Below are 20,124 nucleotides of genomic sequence, written 5' to 3'. Positions count from 1 at the left end.
ACATGAACAAAGATGGGAAGAGACCGAGAAGGGGGGCATTTGCTATTCTTAAGTTAAATGACAAGGTGTAGAGGTCAGTCTGTTTCAAGTGGTATAAACTTTAAGCTTCTTAGAAGGTTCATCTAACTGATATAAATGGTGCTGCTGTTCTCTCTAATTTGGAGCAGATTACAATAATCATTAAAAGGTGAAAATCAGGGCCAGAATGATAGCACAGCAGTAGTGTGTTTGCCATGGAAGCAGACTACCCAGAACAAATCTAGGTTGCATCTCTGGCATCCAGTTTGGCCCCCTAAGCCTTGCAGGAGCCAGTTCTGGGTGCAGAACCAGCAGTAACCCCTGAGCATGCCAGATTTGCTCACCTCCCCATCCCAAAAAGTGAAGAAAACTAAATACCCTAGTTTGGCAAGAAGCAACTGGGATTTTGAAATTCTAAAACACATCTTATACTTGAGGTACAACATCAGTGAATAAACTCATTCTTGAGGGAAAATGTTTAGGCCCAGCTTACTATGGTAATAAATAGGACTCTCACTTTCCTTCAGATATGGAGTTGCAAAGCTGAGAGAGAGATGGAAGAGAGGCAAGTAAAGAAGTTGGCAGAGAAGCTCAAGTAAGGAAGGTTCTGACTAGGGTGGCTGGTCAGAAAGCACAGGATTTCTCAAGTGGGAAAGGAACAAATCAAAGACAGTGACAAGAAATTGATACAAAGACACAGTGACACAAATAAATTTCTCTAAACATTAAACATTCAAACATTGGTGATATTTAGAACTCAGTCAGTATTGATGTCATTAATGACAGCTAAAATTGTGACCTGAATTTCACAGAAATTAGAGTTGGAGAGCTAGAGGTCAATATGCAGTGGCCTTCCTGACTACATAGAACTTGCACTTTAGGCTGCCCATGTGGACTGCCTAGCTGACTTTTTCTCCCTCTTCCTTCTCCCTCTTTCACCTTTTTTTCTCCTTCCTCCTTTCACTCTCTTCCAAATGGGCTCTCAGTGTAATTAGCCATGCACAAAGAAATAAGGAAATTAAGAGGCATTGACTGGAGTCTGGTTAAAAACTCCTGAGATTTTCTTAATGATGAAAGTCAAACAGGATTTGCAATGTCAAGGGTGAACGTTGGAATAGAAGGATCAGTGTACCAATCTATTTTTTCTTTGATAAATAGAAGTCACCTCTCATGGGCTGGGTTGTGGCTTGAAGGGAAGTGAAAACTATGGGAATATTTCTCTAAAATGTTCCAATCTCTTTGCTTTACCTGGATCTTTACATATAGTTCAATATCTGTCTTAGGAGATGTGATCTTCTAATGAAACTGCAAAAACAGGGCCCGGAGAGATAGCACAGTGGCGTTTGCCTTGCAAGCAGCCAATCCAGGACCAAAGGTGGTTGGTTTGAATCCCGGTGTCCCATATGGTCCCCCGTGCCTGCCAGGAGCTATTTCTGAGCAGACAGCCAGGAGTAACCCCTGAGCACCGCCGGTGTGGCCCAAAAACCAAAAGAAAAAAAAAAAAAGAAACTGCAAAAACAACAGGTGCTTATCTGAACGGAAACAATAAACGATGGGAGGGGCATTTGTTCCAAAATATACCAGTATCTTCAAATGATGTGTAATGATCAAAAACTGAGGAAGTCTCAGGAGTAGGCCTCAAGACCAAACATGGAGAAAATGCAGAGACTGATGGAGCAGCTCCTAATAAAACTCTGTCCAGGTAAGTTGGTCATTTCACTGATTACACTGAATACAGGTCACCTGTTCACTTTCTACTACAGACCTCAGGAAGAAATGCTGTGATCACCTGTTTAGGCTTTCAGGTCACACTTGACCTGGTCTGGATACCTCACTTCTTATACTTTTCTGAATCCCCACAAGGGTCCCCCAGAATGCAGAGCCAGAGGGAATAGTTGGCACAACTGGTTCTGATCTCACAACAGAATAAAAATAGAAGCCAAACCCTCCATTCACACTTGGGGCTTTGCCAGAAGTATGGGGGGCTGCATGGGATTAGAAAGGAGAAAATGGCAGTGTGCTCTCCATGACCTGTAAGTGGCATATACATGATGGCAATCCTGGACGATTATGTCTGGGAAATGGAAGGATATCTGTGTGACCCCTGGAAAGATAAGAGTTTAGGGCACTGACAAAAATTGTGGTACTGACAAAAAAAATTCATGTTGCTCCCACTGGGCACCAGTGACACACTCACATATATTTCTTAGACAGAGGCAGAGAATATGCATTTTGATCTACTCTCATTTTCTTTGAGGATTGAAATGGAAAGTGATTTCACTTTTTGTCCAATGAAGTTCTTCAGCCTCTTCAGATTTTGAAGATATCACCACTCAGTTGAGCGCCTTTTTTTAATGCAGAATCTATGTCCTGAAAATGTTGTTCTAGAAAAGTCATCAGGTATCAACCAATGAGACTACAGCCATCTATCATGTTTCCTGAAAGAATGAAAGTTTTCTCCTGTTCAGGCCTAGATGTTCACTCTTACTTTGTGGAAGTCAATCTTTCTTGACTCGGGATTCTGCTCAGGAGCATAATTAAAATAGAATCTACCTTCCAATCTCTAGCATGTTCGATTTCCCTTTTGTGAAAATAGGCTGCCACTCGTAGGCTCTATTTCAAATTGATAGAGACAATACGAATTCTTACATTTTACAGAGTAACACCAAGGATTAAGTGATCCATTGTATCTGTGACCTTGGGCAGCATGCAGGACAGCAATCTTGTAACTTTTCCATCCAGGGTCCTGTAGTGTCTTCTGAACACACCTCCTTTGAATGCATTTCTATATGTGCTGTACGACTAGGACTTGGGTATTTTTGAGTGTGCAACGGGCAACTTTTCTCTGCACTTAATTTGCAGATATCACAAATGACATCCCCTACTCTGTGGAAGGACTGATGCCAGCATTGTCCAGGTAATGTCGAGTCATTCATGTTGGTAAGCTATGGTGACATCTCAAGGCTACAAAAGCAGGACCCAGTGATAGAACTAGATAGAACTAAACCATGTATTTAAGCCACCTGAACTTTGTTTTCATTTTCTAATTTGTGTGGGGCTCATCTGACAGTGCTAAGTATTTACTGGGGCTCTACATGTAGGGTGAAGTCCTGCAACTTGGCAGGATAATATGTGGTGGAGGGACTGCAAGCACTGTAGTATTGTGCAATGTCCCCAACCAAATTGTCCGTTGTGTACTTGTATTGCGTTTGCTAAGATAGCAAGCAGTCTCCTCTTCTATCAGTTACTTTTTACTTTCAATGACTCAATTACAATTCAGTTTTAATCACTTCTGAAACACAAGTCTCATAACAGAGCTCCCAAATGCTCACATTTGATGTCCTCTTCACTATGTGAGAAATACTACAATGTGTGCTCCTTCTCCCTAAATATATGATAATTTTGACCTACCAGGAGCAAGTGCAACTACTGTGCGGAAATGGAAGAAGTCTCCTCTGAACTGAATGTAGAAACTGAGGTCCCTATAGGTATGTGAAATCACATCAACAACACCCTGTGCTTAAAAAGTAAAAATTTAATTTTTACAATTAAACATCATTAGATGTTTAATGAGTTATATATGTATAAATTTGTGTCTGATGTCATGCATATTAATATTTATACAGTTTTCTACCATCATCCCCTCAAAGTGAAGATCAACCCAATACCATTTAGTTTGGCACGAAGGGACAGGGGTTTGGAAATTCCAGAACACCCTATACTTGATGTACAGCATCACTGAAGAAAGCTCATTGTGAAGGGAGAGTGTTTGAGGCCCAGCTTTCCACAGTAATAAATAGGGCTCTCACTTTCCTTCAGATATGGAAGGGGACAGAGACTTCAGAGTGCTGGAAGAGAGGCCAGAGTGCCGTGAGAAGAGACCAACTGAGCAGCTCAAGTAAGGAGAGTTGTGAGGGGGGTGGCTGGTCAGAAAGCGCAAGGATTTCTCAAGTGGGAAAGGAACAAATCTAAGACAGTGACAAGAACTTGATATACAGACATATCTACACAAATATTTTTGTAAATATTAAACATTCAAACATTGGTGACTTTTATAACTTGGTCAGTCCTGATGCCATTCACAACTGCTAATATCTTGGCCAGAAATTACAGTTGCCAACATACAGTGGCCCTCCTGACTACATGGAACTTGTGTTTTAGGCTATACATGTGGCCTGCTTAATTGACTTTTTCTCCCTCTTCTTTCTCCCTGTTTTCTTTCTCCCATTTTCTTTATCGCTAATCCTTTCTCTCTCTCTCTCTCTCTCCAATATGGGCTCTCACTGCAGTTAGTCATGCAAAACAAATGAGGAAATTAAGAGACATTCACTGAAGTAAGGTTAACTAGTCCGGGGGTTTTATTAAAAACTAGTCAAATAGGATTTGCATGTCAAAGGTTTGAATAGATGGTTTGAATAGAAGGATCTGTTGTTTCTTTGCTAAAGAGAAGTCACCTCTCATGGGTCGGGTTGAAGGGAAATACAACACGGTGGGAATATTTTTCTAAATTTCTAGAGTTTCTTTCTAGTTGGATCCTCACACTTGCTCCAATATCTCTTGTTAGGACATCTCATGGAGTGCAGAGCAAGAAACATCAAATGCTCCGCCTCCATGAGATGATGTTCTGCTGCTCAGTGCTTTTCAACAACATCCATTCCGCACTTAAACATCGGACCTTGGAGGAGGAGCTAAGAGCCACACTAGCTCACTCCAAAAGGATGGTGGAGCTCTTAATGCAAAACTTATGTGGAGGTAAGATGGTCGTTTCAGGGACCAGAGAGGTGTCGCAGTGGTAGAGCATTTGCCTTGCACTTGGCTGACATAGGACTGACTGAAGTTACAACCCCTAGCATCCCATATGGTTCACCGAAGCCTGGAGCTATTTCTGAGTGAAAAGCCAGGAGTAACACCTGAGCTTCACCAGATGTGGCCCCAAAACAAAAGAAAACAAAGAAAAAAGATGGTCATTTCACTGATTACATTGAACCCAGGTCACCTGCTCACTTTCTATTACACACCTCAGGCAGAAATGCTGTGATCACCTGTTCAGGTGATCACTTGACTTGGTCTGGATACCTCATTTTTTATAGTTCCCTGAGTCCCCACAAGAGTCTTCCAGAATGCAGAGCCAGGGGGAATAATTGGCACAACTGGTTCTGATCTCACAACAGAACAAAAATAGAAGCCAAATCCTCCTTTCACACTTGGGGCTTTGCAAGAAACATGAAGCGCTGGGTGAGACTAGAAAGGAGAAATGGCAGAGTGCCCTCCATGACCTGTAAGTGGCATATACATGATGGCAATCCTGGACGATTATGTCTGGGAAATAGAAGGGTATCTGTGTGACTCCTGAAAAGGTTCTAACAATTTAGGACACTGACAAAAATGGTGGTACCACAGCTCCTTCATGTTTCTCCCACTGGGCACCAGTGACACACTGACATATATTCCTCAAATTGAAGCAGAGACTATACATTTTGATCTACTTTTCCTTGTCTTTGAGGCTTGAAATATAAAGTGATTTCTCTTTTTGTCCAATAAAGTTATTCAATCTCTTCAGATTTTGGAGATATTGTCATTCATTCAGGCATCTTGTGTTAACCCAGGGGGAATATCTTTAAATTTGTTTCTAGAAATGTCATCCTGTATCAAACAATGAGACCAAATCATCTATTATGTTTCCTGGAAGAATAAAAGGTATCACGACTTCATCTCTCCTGACAGCTGCATAATATTCCATTGTGTATATGTACCACAGTTTCTTTAGCCATTCATCTGTTGAAGGGCATCTTGGTTGTTTCCAGATTCTTGCTATGGTAAATAGAGCTGCAATGAATATAGGTGTAAGGAAGGGGTTTTTGTATTGTATTTTTGTGTTCCTAGGGTATATTCCTAGGAGTGGTATAGCTGGATCGTATGGGAGCTCGATTTCCAGTTTTTGGAGGAATCTCCATATCGCTTTCCATAAAGGTTGAACTAGACAGCATTCCCACCAGCAGTGGATAAGAGTTCCTTTCTCTCCACATCCCCGCCAACACTGTTTATTCTCATTCTTTGTGATGTGTGCCATTCTCTGGGGTGTGAGGTGGTATCTCATCGTTGTTTTGATTTGCATCTCCCTGATGATTAGTGATGTGGAACATTTTTTCATGTGTCTTTTGGCCATGCGTATTTCTTCTTTGTCAAAGTGTCTGTTCATTTCTTCTCCCCATTTTTTGATGGGGTTAGATGTTTTTTTCTTGTAAAGTTCTGTCAGTGCCTTGTATATTTTGGAGATTAGCCCCTTATCTGATGGGTATTGGGTGAATAGTTTCTCCCACTCAGTGGGTGGCTCTTGTATCCTGGGCACTATTTCCTTTGAGGTGCAGAAGCTTCTCAGCTTAATATATTCCCATCTGTTAATCTCTGCTTTCACTTGCTTGGAGAGTGCAGTTTCCTCCTTGAAGATGCCTGTAATGTCCTGTAGTGTTTTGCCTATGTGCTGTTCTATATATCTTATGGTTTTGGGGCTGATATCGAGGTCTTTAATCCATTTGGATTTTACCTTTGTACATGATGTTAGCTGGGGGTCTAAGTTTAATTTTTTGCAAGTGGCTATCCAGTTGTGCCAACACCACTTGTTGAAGAGGCTTTCCCTGCAGCTGTCAGGAGAGATGAAGTCATGAAATTTTCCTATACATGGATGTACATGGAATCTATTATGCTGAGTGAAATAAGTCAGAGAGAGAGAGAAAAACGCAGAATGGTCTCACTCATCTATGGGTTTTAAGAAAAATGAAAGACACCCTTGTAATAATAATTTTCAGACACAAAAGAGAAAAGAGCTGGAAGTTCCAGCTCACCTCAGGAAGCTCACCACAAAGAGTGATGAGTTTAGTTAGAGAAATAACTACATTTTGAACTGTCCTAATATTGAGAATGTATGAGGGAAATGTAGAGCCTGTTTAGGGTACAGGCGGGGGTTGGGTGGGGAGGAGGGTGATTTGGGACTTGGGTGATGGGAATGTTGCACTGGTGATGGGTGGTGTTCCTTTTATGACTGAAACCCAAACACAATCATGTATGTAATCAAGGTGTTTAAATAAAAAAAAAATTAAAAAAAAAAAAAAAAAAAAAAGGTATCACATCTTCAGGCCTGGAATGTACTCTCTTGCTTTGCAAGAGTAATCTTCTTTGACTTGGGATTTTTAAATTGGGAATCTACCTTGAAATCATTATCAAGTTAGATTTCCCTTTTTTGAACATAGGCTGCCATTAGTAGGCTCTATTCTGATTAGATGTAGACAAATACAAAACCTCACATTTTACAGAAAGGAATATCAAGAATCAAGTGACCAATCAAGTTATACCAAGAATCATCATGTCTGAAACCTTGGGCAGCATCCAGGACAACATTATTTTAAATTCTCTATCAAGAGTCCTGGATTGTGTTCTGCACACTCGCTTTTTACGCAGTTATATATGTTGTCTTCACTAGGACTTGGGTATTTTTGAGTGTGAGTTGAACAACTCTTCTCTGCACTTTATTTTCAGATATAATGAATGACATCCCCTACTCTGTGGAAGAACTGTCCAGGTAATGTTTAGTCATTCACATTGGTAAATCTATGGTGATAATCTGAAGGCCACAAAAGCAGGACACAGAGTTTAATAGAAACAGATCATTTATTTAACCCACTTAAACTTTGTTTTCATTTTCTAATTTGTTTGGGGCTCATCTTACAGTGCTGTGTTTACTGTGGACTCTACACTTAGGGTAAAAACCTGCAACTTGGCAGGATAATATGTGGTGGTAGGATCAAAGTTGTGACTGTTTCATGCCAGGCAAGCACCCTACAATGGTGCCATGTCTCCCAGCCAGATTTTTGGTGTAATTTTACTGTTTTCGCTAGTTTAGCAAAGAGATCCCTTTGTTTACAATTATTTCTCCAACAGCAGTCTCAGCACAGAGTTCCCAAACTCTAATAATTTGTTTTATTCATATATGTGTGAAATACTACATAGTGTGCTTGTGCTCCTTCTTCCTAAATATATGATAATTTTGACCTAACAGGAGCAAGTGCAACAACTGTGAGGAAATGGGAGAAGTCTCCTCTGAACTGAACGTAACAACTGAAGTCCCTATAGGTATGTGAAATCATATCAACAATACCCTTTGCTTAAGAAGTAAACATTTAGTTTTTGTAATAGTGTAGATAATAAGTTTTCAAATGTATATATGTATATATAAAGTGCTGGTGGAAAAATTAATGATGTCTCCCAACAGTAATATATGTACAATTTTTCAACCATCAGCCCTCCAAAATTTCTTCTGTAAAATTATTCCAAACTCATTCATGGTTTTCACTGACAAATCTGCATTTCAAATATCCAACTTCTTACCACACATTGACAGAGTTGTTGGGACCAATAGTACAATCTGTAGGTCTTTTAGTGAATATTGTACCATCTCAGAGACATAAATGCTCTCGTCAGATCTATGCAAGACTCATTTACTTGGGCAGACTGTCACTGCCATTCAATTTAAGTCCAACAATTACTGAACAAAATGCTGTGGCACTTGAATGAAAAACACCTATGCTTCTGAGATAGTGTGGGACTTGTGAGTGGGTGCTAGGATGAGAACGTTTCTGCCACTCAGCAGTGATATGAAATGTGAGCTCATATTCTATCACTCCTAAGATCTGACTCCTAAGGCCATAACCATCAGTCATTGAACCTAGAGTGGTTGACAACTAACTGACACTTTCTCTGCAGAAGAGGTGTGAACATACCTAGCTTTTCTCCATAGGCTATCAAGTATCCCTTTCAACTTCAACTCCATAAGTTTGATATCACAACATATTTCCAGAGAACTAGAAGCCTTTCAGGGTTACTTTTTGACTGCTAAGTATTCACTGCACCTTTGCGTGGGTTGAGTCCATCATCATTAGTGTCTGTCTTCTCGATTGGAATATATATGCCAGAGTAATAATCTGAGTGTTCAGATTCCAACACTTGGGCCATGAGCTTGTGCAAGAATTTTTACTAGATAATGCCTTGCTTTGACTTCCTCCATACCAAGATTAGCCAGTATTTGTATGTAATAAACAAAATTCATTTTTATACTAAGTTTTCTAGCTCTCCATTGGCAAGTCATATAAAGAGAAGTAAGGGTATCAATATGACCCCTTGTAGGCTCTAGGGATTCATAGCTCTGACAAAAATTATGGTAACATCGGAAAATGATAGGAAATCACGACTTCTGATTGTGAAAAGAACTACAAATCCAAAAGAAAAATTCATAGTGTACAATCTTTCTGCTCCAAATTTGTGGGAAATATGACCAACTAGATCTGACACTCATGTCATATAGTACTAGTAATGGCATCTATGTAAGTTTAGTATATTAAACCTGTCATTAAAATTAAATTTCCAGGGCCAGACATATAGCACAGCAGTAAGGCATTTGTCTTGCATGCGGACGGATGGTGGTTCAAATCCCGGCATTCCATATGGCCCCCCGAGAACCTGCTGGGGGCAATTTCTGAACGTAGAGCCAGGAGTGACCCCTGAGCACTGTCAAGTGTGACCCAAACACCAAAAAAAATCAATTAAATTTCCAGGGTGCAGAGCAGTGGCGCAAGCTGTAAGGCATCTGTCTTGCTCACGCTAGCCTTGGATGGCAGAACTCGGTTAGATCCCCCAGAGTTCCAGCTGGCCCCCCAAGCCAGGAGTGATTTCTGAGCACACAGCCATGAGTACCTCCTGAGTGTCACCAGGTGTGGCCCAAAAAGAAAAAAAAAGACTGACATTTATTTTCATTCAGGTGCGTCAGATTGGCGAAATTCCTATTCTAAGCTCACAAGATTTTTCATGTTCATCCACCTGGCACCTTAAAGTCCTGTGTATCAGTGACAAACTGACTCATATTTCTTTATTTTATTTTATTTATTTTTGTTTTTTTGGGCCACACCCGTTTGATGCTCATGGGTTACTCCTAGCTAAGGGCTCAGAAATTGCCCCTGGCTTGGGGGGACCATATGGGATGCCAGGGGATCAAACCACGGTCCTTTCTTGGCTAGTGCTTGCAAGGCAGATGTCTTACCTCTAGCGCCACCTCTCAGGCCCCTGACTCATATTTCTTACACTGAACCAGAGTATGTATCTTTGCACATACTCTTGGGAGTAAAGTTTTTCCTCTTTTCAGCATGATTTCATTTTCTTCCATTTTGAAATAGGCCCTTTATATTGCTCAACCTTTTCAGATAATTCTTCAACCTTGTCAGGATTTGGAGATATCACAACTCAATTGAGCCCAACAGATTAAGCCAGAAAATAAGTCTTTGAAATTTTTATATAGAAGTCTTATCAAACAAGGAGACTAAGTATGCTTTCATGTTTCCTATAAGAATAAATGCATTCACATGTTCAGTCCTAGAATGTTCACTCTTGCTTTGCAGGAAGTCAATTTTCTGTCTTGACCAGGGGTTCTGTTCAGGAGGCTAAACAAAATTATACTCTATCTTCGAATCATTAACAAGTGAGATTTCCCTTTGTGAAGAAAAAGGATGATATTAGTAGACTATATTTGGTGACTGTAGACAAAGAAAAACTGGTGATGTTACAGAGAGTAACAACTAGGATTAAGTGATCCATCCTATGTGAGAGCTTTGCCAGCAGTCCTTATTGTGACTTCTCCATCAAGATTTCTGAATGTATTTTGCACACTTTCTGAGATTTGTGTGCTTATATGTTTGCTTTCCACTAGTACTAGGCACAAGACACGGTATTTCTGACAGTAGACTGAGCAATTATTTGATGCCCTTTATTTGCAGACATTCCATATGAGAGAGAGAGTGATAAAAGACAGGCACCAACTATTCCCAGGTAATGTTGAATCATTTGGGAATTTCAATGCTATGCTGATATCTCTAGACCACAAAAGTAGGATACAGTGCTGACTATTACTCTATCATTCATTGAAGCCACCATTAATATTTGTGGTTTTTTTCTAATGGGATCGGGGCTCAATTGACAGTGATGAGTGCTTGCTCCCTCTGTGCTCTGGACTTAGGATAAAATCCTGTGTCTTGGAGGATGATTTGTCATGACAGGGATCAACATGTGTCTGCTACATGCAAGGCATGCACCCTACCATTGTACTGCCTTTTGGCCCACACAACATTTTCTATTTTGTTCAACGTGTTAACCTGTGTACTCTTAGATTTCAGTCATTCTTTACATTTATTTCTCCAATATCAGGGTAATCACAGAGTTTCCACACTAAAATAGATATCCCACTTATGTGCATGTCAAACAGTACCTAATTTACTCTTTTTTTCCCTTAAGTATATGAATCTGATACTAAAATATCTGATCCTTTTTGACCTAACAGGAACAAGTGTGAGGAAATGGAAGTCCTCTACTCTGAACTAAAAAGAGACATGGAGGTCCCTACTGGTATGTGAAGTAACATCCACAACACCTTCGTTTAAAACTGTAAACATTTATTCTTTACTTCTAGTTCAGGGAAGAAACAAGCTTTCAAATATGTAGAAGTGATGGTTAAAATTTCTGCATTCTAACATCACTAATATTGACAGTCTTATGATGCCATAGCAATGGAACTTCTTCTGGTCTGTTGTTTTCTGTTTCCCCTGAATTCCATCCCATACTCATTACTTTATCAACTCAAGGCCAAATACCCCTGAATTTCAAATACCCAATTTCTTATCTTCCATAGCCAGAAGTGAAAGGAAAAATAACAGAATTGGCAGGTCTTTTCAAGGGTATTGTGCTTTCTCCATGATATATGTGCTAAACTTGGGTAAAATACTGCAAGATGAAGTGTGGGTTCAACACTTCAATAAACAAATTGCTGTGACACTTGAGTAACGATCATCTGTACTTCAGGATCACTTTAGGCACATGAAAGGACATAATGATAGAAAAGATAAGCCATTCATTAGTGATCTGAAGAGGAGAGCTAGTTTCTACACTTCCAAAGAGTATCTATGACACTGAACTAAGCAGCATGCCATTGAACCAAAGACAGTAAACAAGAAATCGGCATTTAACTCTGCTGCATAGTCATCTAATTCCGACAATATCCCAAATTCTCATCAAGGTCTCTTTCAATAAAAAATTGCTAATATTTTATATCTCAACATAATACTGGTAATGATAAGACATTCCCTCAATACGATGACACAGTGTTTCAATCTAGTAAAAACAAATCACAATCCTATCTGGGCTGTACATCCACTTAGTAGACTTATAGACTTATATGATTGTAAAAGTTGAGTAGACAGCATCGGCCACAGTATTTGTTTATCTTGGGCAAACTTTCTTATGAAAACACAAATAATTGCTCATATGACAGTAGAAAGCTGCTTGGTTTTCAAAAAGCTAGAGAATGGAAAAGGTGTTAGGAATAAGTCCTTTCTCAGATGCTTCTCAATAATCTGCATATCAAAGTGGGAAGGTGTTCCTTTCTACCAGATATTTGATACATAGGATTTTATTATAGTTTGTAGCCAATTACTCTCCCTAGATCATTTGTCTCAGTGGGGGTCTCTTGCAGAAAAGTTAGACATAGGATCATTGATTTATAAATTATACCTGCTGTTTATGACCAGTGTCTTTGGAACTTATTTGCAGGAAATATCTCTACTTCTGAGAAAAGAGACAAAGGCAAAGTGGATGCTAGGTAACTATGAAAATGGATGTTAAAAGAAAAGAGTGGACAGTAGCATGCTGCTCTTATGCGTTCTAAAATTGATTACTGAATATTCACAATCATTAACACAACCACAAAATGTCTGTTTTTAAGGAAAGTCTGTTTTCACTGTCTTCTGAGACCACAACACTGAAAGAATTAGTAACACATCCTGAGTCCTTGTAGCAGTGCTAAATAGGTCCTGCAATTTTGACCCTGATATACTGGTTCAAATATACACTGCAGTAGGCTACTAGACCATTCGCATGTTTGCTTCTTACAATGTGCTTGTTTTGTATGAACAGGAAAAGGGCCAGTAAGTAATGCATATATGTTGCAGAGAAAAACTGGACTTGTAGACCCACAATACATCTTGTGAATATGTAGAACATGCTCTATTCCATTTTTTGATACATGTATCCCAGAAAAACTTTGTCTTAGAATGTGCAAGTTGTTGCATGGTTTATTTTACTTGTATGATCCATGTAATCAGAAGTGTGAAGTGAGCTGAGAAATAGCCCCTCCTCAGAAATTCGAGGTTCTGCTCTTTGTACTCAACACCTCATTTTGCATGCTCCCTCCTCTAGAACCATATGATCCATAAAAACAATGCAAAGTAGATGATTTTCAACACCCCTTGGTGGGAATGGTATGTGGTATAATCCTGTAAGTAATCTGTCTACCAAACGCTCCTGTGGCTCTTCCTAATTCAATGCTTTTCCTCTCAAAGTTTTGCAGTCTCCTGGACTGAGGATAAAACTCATGATGACAGAAACGACTCATTCGATGAAAAAGACCTCATCACATCTGCGAACTATGAGGATTCTTTGTCCTCTAATCCTCCTGTAAATGATGCGGAGGCACATTATGAGCGGCCATGCTCCTTGGCCGAGATTCTACAGGGTGGTGAGTAAAACTCTGTTAAAGGACAGAAATGTCCACGGGATTTCTCCGTGTCTTTCTCTCCCACAAACTGTGAGAACTGGAACTGTAATCCGTAGAGTTACAAGTCTCAATGTGCAACAAAGAAATTTCTATCTCGGAATACCTCTTCATTTGGGAGAGCTGCTCAAGGGCTAGTTTTGGGTAACTTGTTGGCTAAATAATCGCAACAGGGGAGTGGCGATTGGCACAGCTCATTCAGTCTCCCTGACTTGTATCCATTTCCATCATGAATGTCTTGACTCAAGGATCCTCGTACTTATGCAGTCGTTACTTCTTGTGCTTTTGGAGTAGAGGCTGGCATTCCAAACAATTTCAGGCTGTCATCTTTATTCTCAAGTAGAACGATTAATGTTCCCACATAAAATATTTTTGAATTCATCCACTCAATATTTCTCTTTCTTTTCTTAAATGACACAAATTTAATAAGGAACCAAGGAGTGTAAATATTCTGTAAAATATCCTCTTTGAGGCTCTTGCAGAGAATGCCATTAAATCAAGCAATGAAACCAAGAAACTGACACTTATCTCTGCAGCATATTGCCAACAACCTGCCCATATCTCCAGTTCACCTAACTCCCAACTCTCTAGAGGGCGGGAGAGATAGCATGTAGGTAGGGCATTTGACTTGCCTGCCGAAGGATGAGGGTTCAAATCCTGGCATTCCATATGGTCCCCTGATTCTGACAGAGCAATTTTTGAGCATAGAGCCAGGAGTACCAGCAGCACTGCAGGGTTCGTGCCCTTAAATACACTGTAAACAATAAATAATTCCAAATAGTTTATATTTTATGCGTCCATATTTTACTGGATAACTATGTAATTCCTCAATACCATGATTCACACTGCTTCTAGCTAGGAACAACAATTCACATTCCTCTGTTGGCTGTATCTTCACTGATTGTTCAACACTGACTGTAACTAGGAAAATTTATCTTTAGAAGTAGAACTTGGATAAACTTCATCATTCTAGGGATATCTACTGACTATTCCAACACACTCCAACAACCACCATAATGTATGTCTTCAGGAAGGTCTATTTTCACAGTTAACCTAATCTAGAACACTGCATGGATTATTGGCATTTCATTCCTTCTTCTTTTTTCTTTTTTTTTTTTTTTTTGGCCAAACCCATTTGATGCTCAGGGGTTATTCCTGGCTAATCACTCAGAAATTGCCCCTGGCTTGGGGGGACCATATGGAACACCGGGGATCGACCCGCGATCCTTCCTTGGCTAGCGTTTGCAAGGCAGACACCTTACCTCTGGCGTGACCTCACCAGCCCCTCATTAGTTCTTCTAACATTGCTTTTGATGTCCTGCACTTTTGACTCATTCACACCAGGCTACTAGACCTTGTGCATGTTTGCTCTTGCCAATGGGGTTGTTTTTATCGAATTAGGAAATGGACCAGAATGTAATGCCTACGTTTTGCAGGAAAAAACTAGACCTGAAGACACACACTATCCCATGTAAATACTTAGAACAGCCTTTATGCAATTGTTTGATGTAAAAAGCAAAACAAAACATTGTCTTACAACGTGGAAGTTGTTGCACAGTTTCTTGTCATCACAAGTGTTTTCATGAGCTGAAAAATACTTTCTCCTCAGAAATTGTAGGTCTGCTCTTCACACTCACCACCTCATTTTGCTTATTCCCTCCAATCTCACCTCATGACCCCAGTAGAGCAATCAAAAGTAGGTCATTTTCCACACCTATTTGAAACTGTTCTGTGTTATGATCATGTACTTAATCTGTCTACCAAACGCTCCCATGGTTCTTCTTCATTCCCTTCTTTTTCCCCAAAGACTTCCAGAGCCCCGGACAGAGGACCAATCCAATGACGACTCATATGACTCACTCGATGAAACATACTTCATGGCGTCTGAGCACTTTGAGGATTCATTGCCTTATAATCCTCCCAGATATAAAACGGAGGCACAATATGAGCGCCCATGTTACTTCAGAGAGATTCCACGGTGTGGTGAGCAAAACTCTTTTAAAGAACAGAAAAGTCCCACAGGATTTCTGAGTGCCTTTCTTTTCAAACAAAGTGTGAGAGCTGGAAATGTAATCTGTAGATTTCTAGTAGGTGAAATTACTATCCTGGTTCGATAGTGACAAGTTGCAATGTGCAACTAAGACATTTCTATCTCAAACAACCTTTTCTTTATGGAGAGTTGCTCAAGGGCTAGTTTGGGGTAACTTGTTTGCTAAATAATAGGAACTGTGGGTACTGACACAGCTCATTCTGTCTCCCTGACTTGAATCTGTTTCCATCGTGGATGTCTTGACTCAAGGATCCTCACACTTATGCAGTTGATACTTCTTGTACTTTCTGAGTAGACTTTGGCAATCAAAACAGTTTCAGCGTGTATTCTCCATTTTCAAGTATCACAATTAATATTCCCATATCAAGTTTTATTGAATGCATCCAGTCAATAAGTCATTTTCTTTTTTTTTAAATGTCACATATATAATAAGGCACCTAAGAGTATCAATATTTTTAAAACATTATTCTTGAGCTCTTGCAATGCATGCCATTAAAGCCAAGCATGAGAACAAGAAACTGACACTTATCTCCTCAGCATAGTTGTCAACATCCTGGCCATGTACCCAATTCTCTTCACTCCCAAATCTCTAGGTGGCTGGAGAGATAGCATGTAGGTAGGGCATTTGCCTTGCCTGCAGAAAGATGAGGGTTCAAATCCTGGTATTGCATTTGTTCCCCAGATTCTGACAGAGCAATTTCTGAGCATAGATCCAGGAGTAACCCTTTAGCACTGCAAGGTTCGAGCCCTTAAATATACCGTAAATAATAAATAATTCCAAAGAGTTTATATTTTATTCGTCCATAGTTTACTGGATAACTATATAATTCCTCAATACCATGATTCACACTGCTTCTAGCTAGGAACAACAATTCACTTTCCTCTGTTGGCTGTATCTTCACTGATTGTTCAACACTGACTGTAAAATTTGTGTAGCCAGCATAGCCAATGTGTATTTATTTATTTATTTATTTTTGCAATATTTCCTATAAAAATTGAAACTATTACTCATGTGATTGTGGAAACATGTTTCCTTTTCAGAAAAGTAGAGAGTGGGAATGGTATTAGGAATTAGCCCTTTGTCTGATGCTTCTGAATTTTCTGCAAATCAAAGTGGGGAGGTGTTCCTTTCTACTAGATATCTGGTAGATAGGATTTTATTGTTGTTTTTCCCTAAATTCTTTGTCTCTCTGTGGTCTCTTGCTGAAATGTTAGACATAGAATCATTCACTCTATAAAGTGTACCTTCTGTGTACATTTTATACACTGGTCTGTGTATGACCAGTACCTTATATTTTTAAAACTTTATTTTTGAGCTCTTGCAATGCATGCCATTAAAGCAAATATGAGAACAAGAAACTGATACTTATCTCATCACCATGGTTATCAACATCCTGGCCATATCTCTAATTCTCATCTGTACCAAATCTCTACTATTTTATGCCCCAACATTATAGTGGATAACTCTATGCCATTTCCTCAATACCATGATTCACACCGTTTCTATCTAGTAACAATTCATTTTCCTCTGTTTGTTGTATCTCCACTGAGTAGTCTTCTCTGACTCCAAAAGTTGTGTAGCCAGCATAGCCAATGAGTATTTGTTTATATTTTTCAAACTTTCGTATAAAAATACAAACTATTGGTCATATGAGGCACAGTATTAATGCCCTGCTAGTTCAACATGATTCCACAGAGTGCTGAGCAAAGTTCTTTTGAAGACGTAAAAGTCCAACTGGATCTCTCAATGCCTTTCTCTTGTACATACTGTGAGAGCTGGCTATATAGTCTGAAGATTGCTACTATGTGTAATTACATTCCTGGCTTAATAGTGACAAATCACAATGAGCACCTAAAAAATTTCTATCTCCGTTTACCTTTTTGTTTGGGAGTGCTCGCTCAAGAGCAAGTTATTGGTAACCTGCAAGCTATGTAATAGGAACACTGTATATTGAGAGCTGATTCAATTTCACTGACTTGAATCTATTTCTATCATGGATGTCTTGACTCAAGGTTTCTCCTACTGATGCATTTATTCTTTTTCTTTATGAATAGATGTTGGCAGTCAAAACAAGTTTAGGGTGTCTTCTCTATTCTCAAGTAGTATAAAAAAATAGGGGAACATGTTCCCCTATCAAGTTTTGCTGGATGCATCCATTCTCTATTTCTTTTTCTTTTTTTTAAATTTACATATTAAATAATGAACATACAAGTGTAAATATCCTTTAAAATTTTTTTGTGCACTTGCCATAGTTGCCATGAAGTAGAATCATTCAGTTATATGGATGCTTTATTTTAATTATTTTAGAAGTGTCCTGACAATTAATGTCACTATGCTTACATTTGACCAGCTCCATGGACTCAATCTATTCTTAGGAGACATGTATACCAAGACATGAATAAGCATAGGTACACTTACCATGCCGCTGAAATCTCACAGTCTCAGGAGGAGAGGTCGGCCAGGTCTCCACCTGCTAAAGGCATGCTAGCTGGAGTCATCACACATAAAATCAGGTTTTGCAATATGTCCCTGCTTCACCACTCATCTACTGCTCTTTGTACAGACACCAACTTAACCAAACTCCAAGCATGCCAGTATTTGATCTGACATTTCCAGGATTTTTATGGTGTGAGTGTTGACACACTCTCCCACCTTTTGCTCTTCTGAGAAGCCTGGCAGCTGAAAACATGCTCTACAAAAGCCTCAGTATCAGCAAACGTGCTTGGAATTCCTGGACCTCACAGCCTCATTTTTGACCACTGTAGAGCTTCAGCTTTTTTAATACTGTCTGCCATCCCTGTAGGAACACATCAATTTAGAACCCAATGTGCAAGTGAAGCCACCTAATGTTCAGAAACAAAAGAAATAAGAGAATGACCATCTAGCAGCAAGTGCTTACTAAACCTTCTGACAATGATTTAATGACATCATTGTGAGGTACAATAATTTTTACATGTTTTTGCTGTACTCTTGTTTTAACTTTTCTTTTTCTCTCTGCTTTGTCTTTTTTCCTTTTTATCTCCTACTACCTGGAAACAAATGTATTATGATATACTCTGTCAACTATGTGATACATGTTCTTTAACTAATTTATATATATTTAATGAAGCTTCCTTGTGGTTTTTGATAGAGGCTGAATCAAACATTCCCATCAATGGTAGATGAGATTTCCCTCATCTCTACCTGAACTAGTGGTTTCTACCCTTTCCAATGTGTGTGCATTTCATTTTTTGTCTTAATTGTCATCCTTCCTCCCCCAAAACTGCTAATGAGCCCGTTGTCATATATATGTCTATGGTCATCTGTTTGTGTTTTTTGAAGAAGTGTCTGTTGAACACAACTATCTTTATTAGTTTTTTTCTTTTTTTTTTGGGCCAGACCCGGTGAGGCTCAGGAGTTACTTCTGTCTATGTGCTCAGAAATCGCTCCTGGTTTGGGGGACCATATGGGACGCTAGTGGAACAAACTGCAGTCCATCCTAGGCTAGCACTGGCAAGGCAGACGCATGACCGCTCTGTGCCACTATGCTGACTCCTATTTTTTTTTTTTTTTAGTTTGGGAGCCACCCCTTGTGGTGCTCTGTAGTTATTTCTGGTCTTATATTAAAGGGTTACTCTGGGGGCTTCGGGGCCCATATGGGATGCCAGGGATTAAATCAGGATTGGTAACATGCAAGGCAAACACTCTATCCACTGTACTCACTCCAGCATTGTTTGTTGTGGTGGTTTTGTGTGTATTGTATATAACTTAGATATTAGTCTTTGGTCAGATGTTTTTTTGAGTGACTCTTTTCTCCCAGCCAGAAGGTATCTTTTATTCTGTCATTGCTTCTTTTGTAGTGTAGAAACTTAATTTATTTGTTTATGTATTTTATTTGTTTACCTTGTTATGAGAAACTTTATTTTCTGTAGAGGCATTGTTTATCTTTGATGCTCTTTGCTTGATCAGTAGCAGTGAATCAATGAAGATGCCTCACAAGTCAAAATCAAGTAAAATTCTACCTATGTTTCCTTGATATAATTTATGAACTCAGATCTAATATATTTAATCCACTTTGAATTAACTTTTGTATCAGGTATGAGATATGGGTCTAAGTACTTTTTTTTAAGTGGCTAGCCAGTTTCCATGAAATCATTTGTTGAAGAGGCTTTTCTTGATATACTTCATATCTTTGTATCTTGTAATAAATATCAGTTGTTTAAATGGCAAAGAGACTGTCTCTGGACTTTCAACTCTGGACTCAATTCCAGAGTTGGTCCGAGAATCTACTTTACTCCACAATCTTGATTACTATAGCTAACTTTCATAAATCTTCAGGAACAAACACTTGCCACCAAAATATATAAGTATTTAAAAACAACAGGTGACCTATTTAAGCACTGTGGTTACAAAAACGTTTATAATTGGGTTTCA

Source organism: Suncus etruscus, chromosome 6 (assembly GCF_024139225.1).
Source record: "Suncus etruscus isolate mSunEtr1 chromosome 6, mSunEtr1.pri.cur, whole genome shotgun sequence".
In the NCBI taxonomy this organism is placed as follows: Eukaryota; Metazoa; Chordata; class Mammalia; order Eulipotyphla; family Soricidae; genus Suncus; species Suncus etruscus.
The sequence above is the reverse complement of the archived record's forward strand: the minus strand, read 5'-3'. Positions refer to the sequence as shown.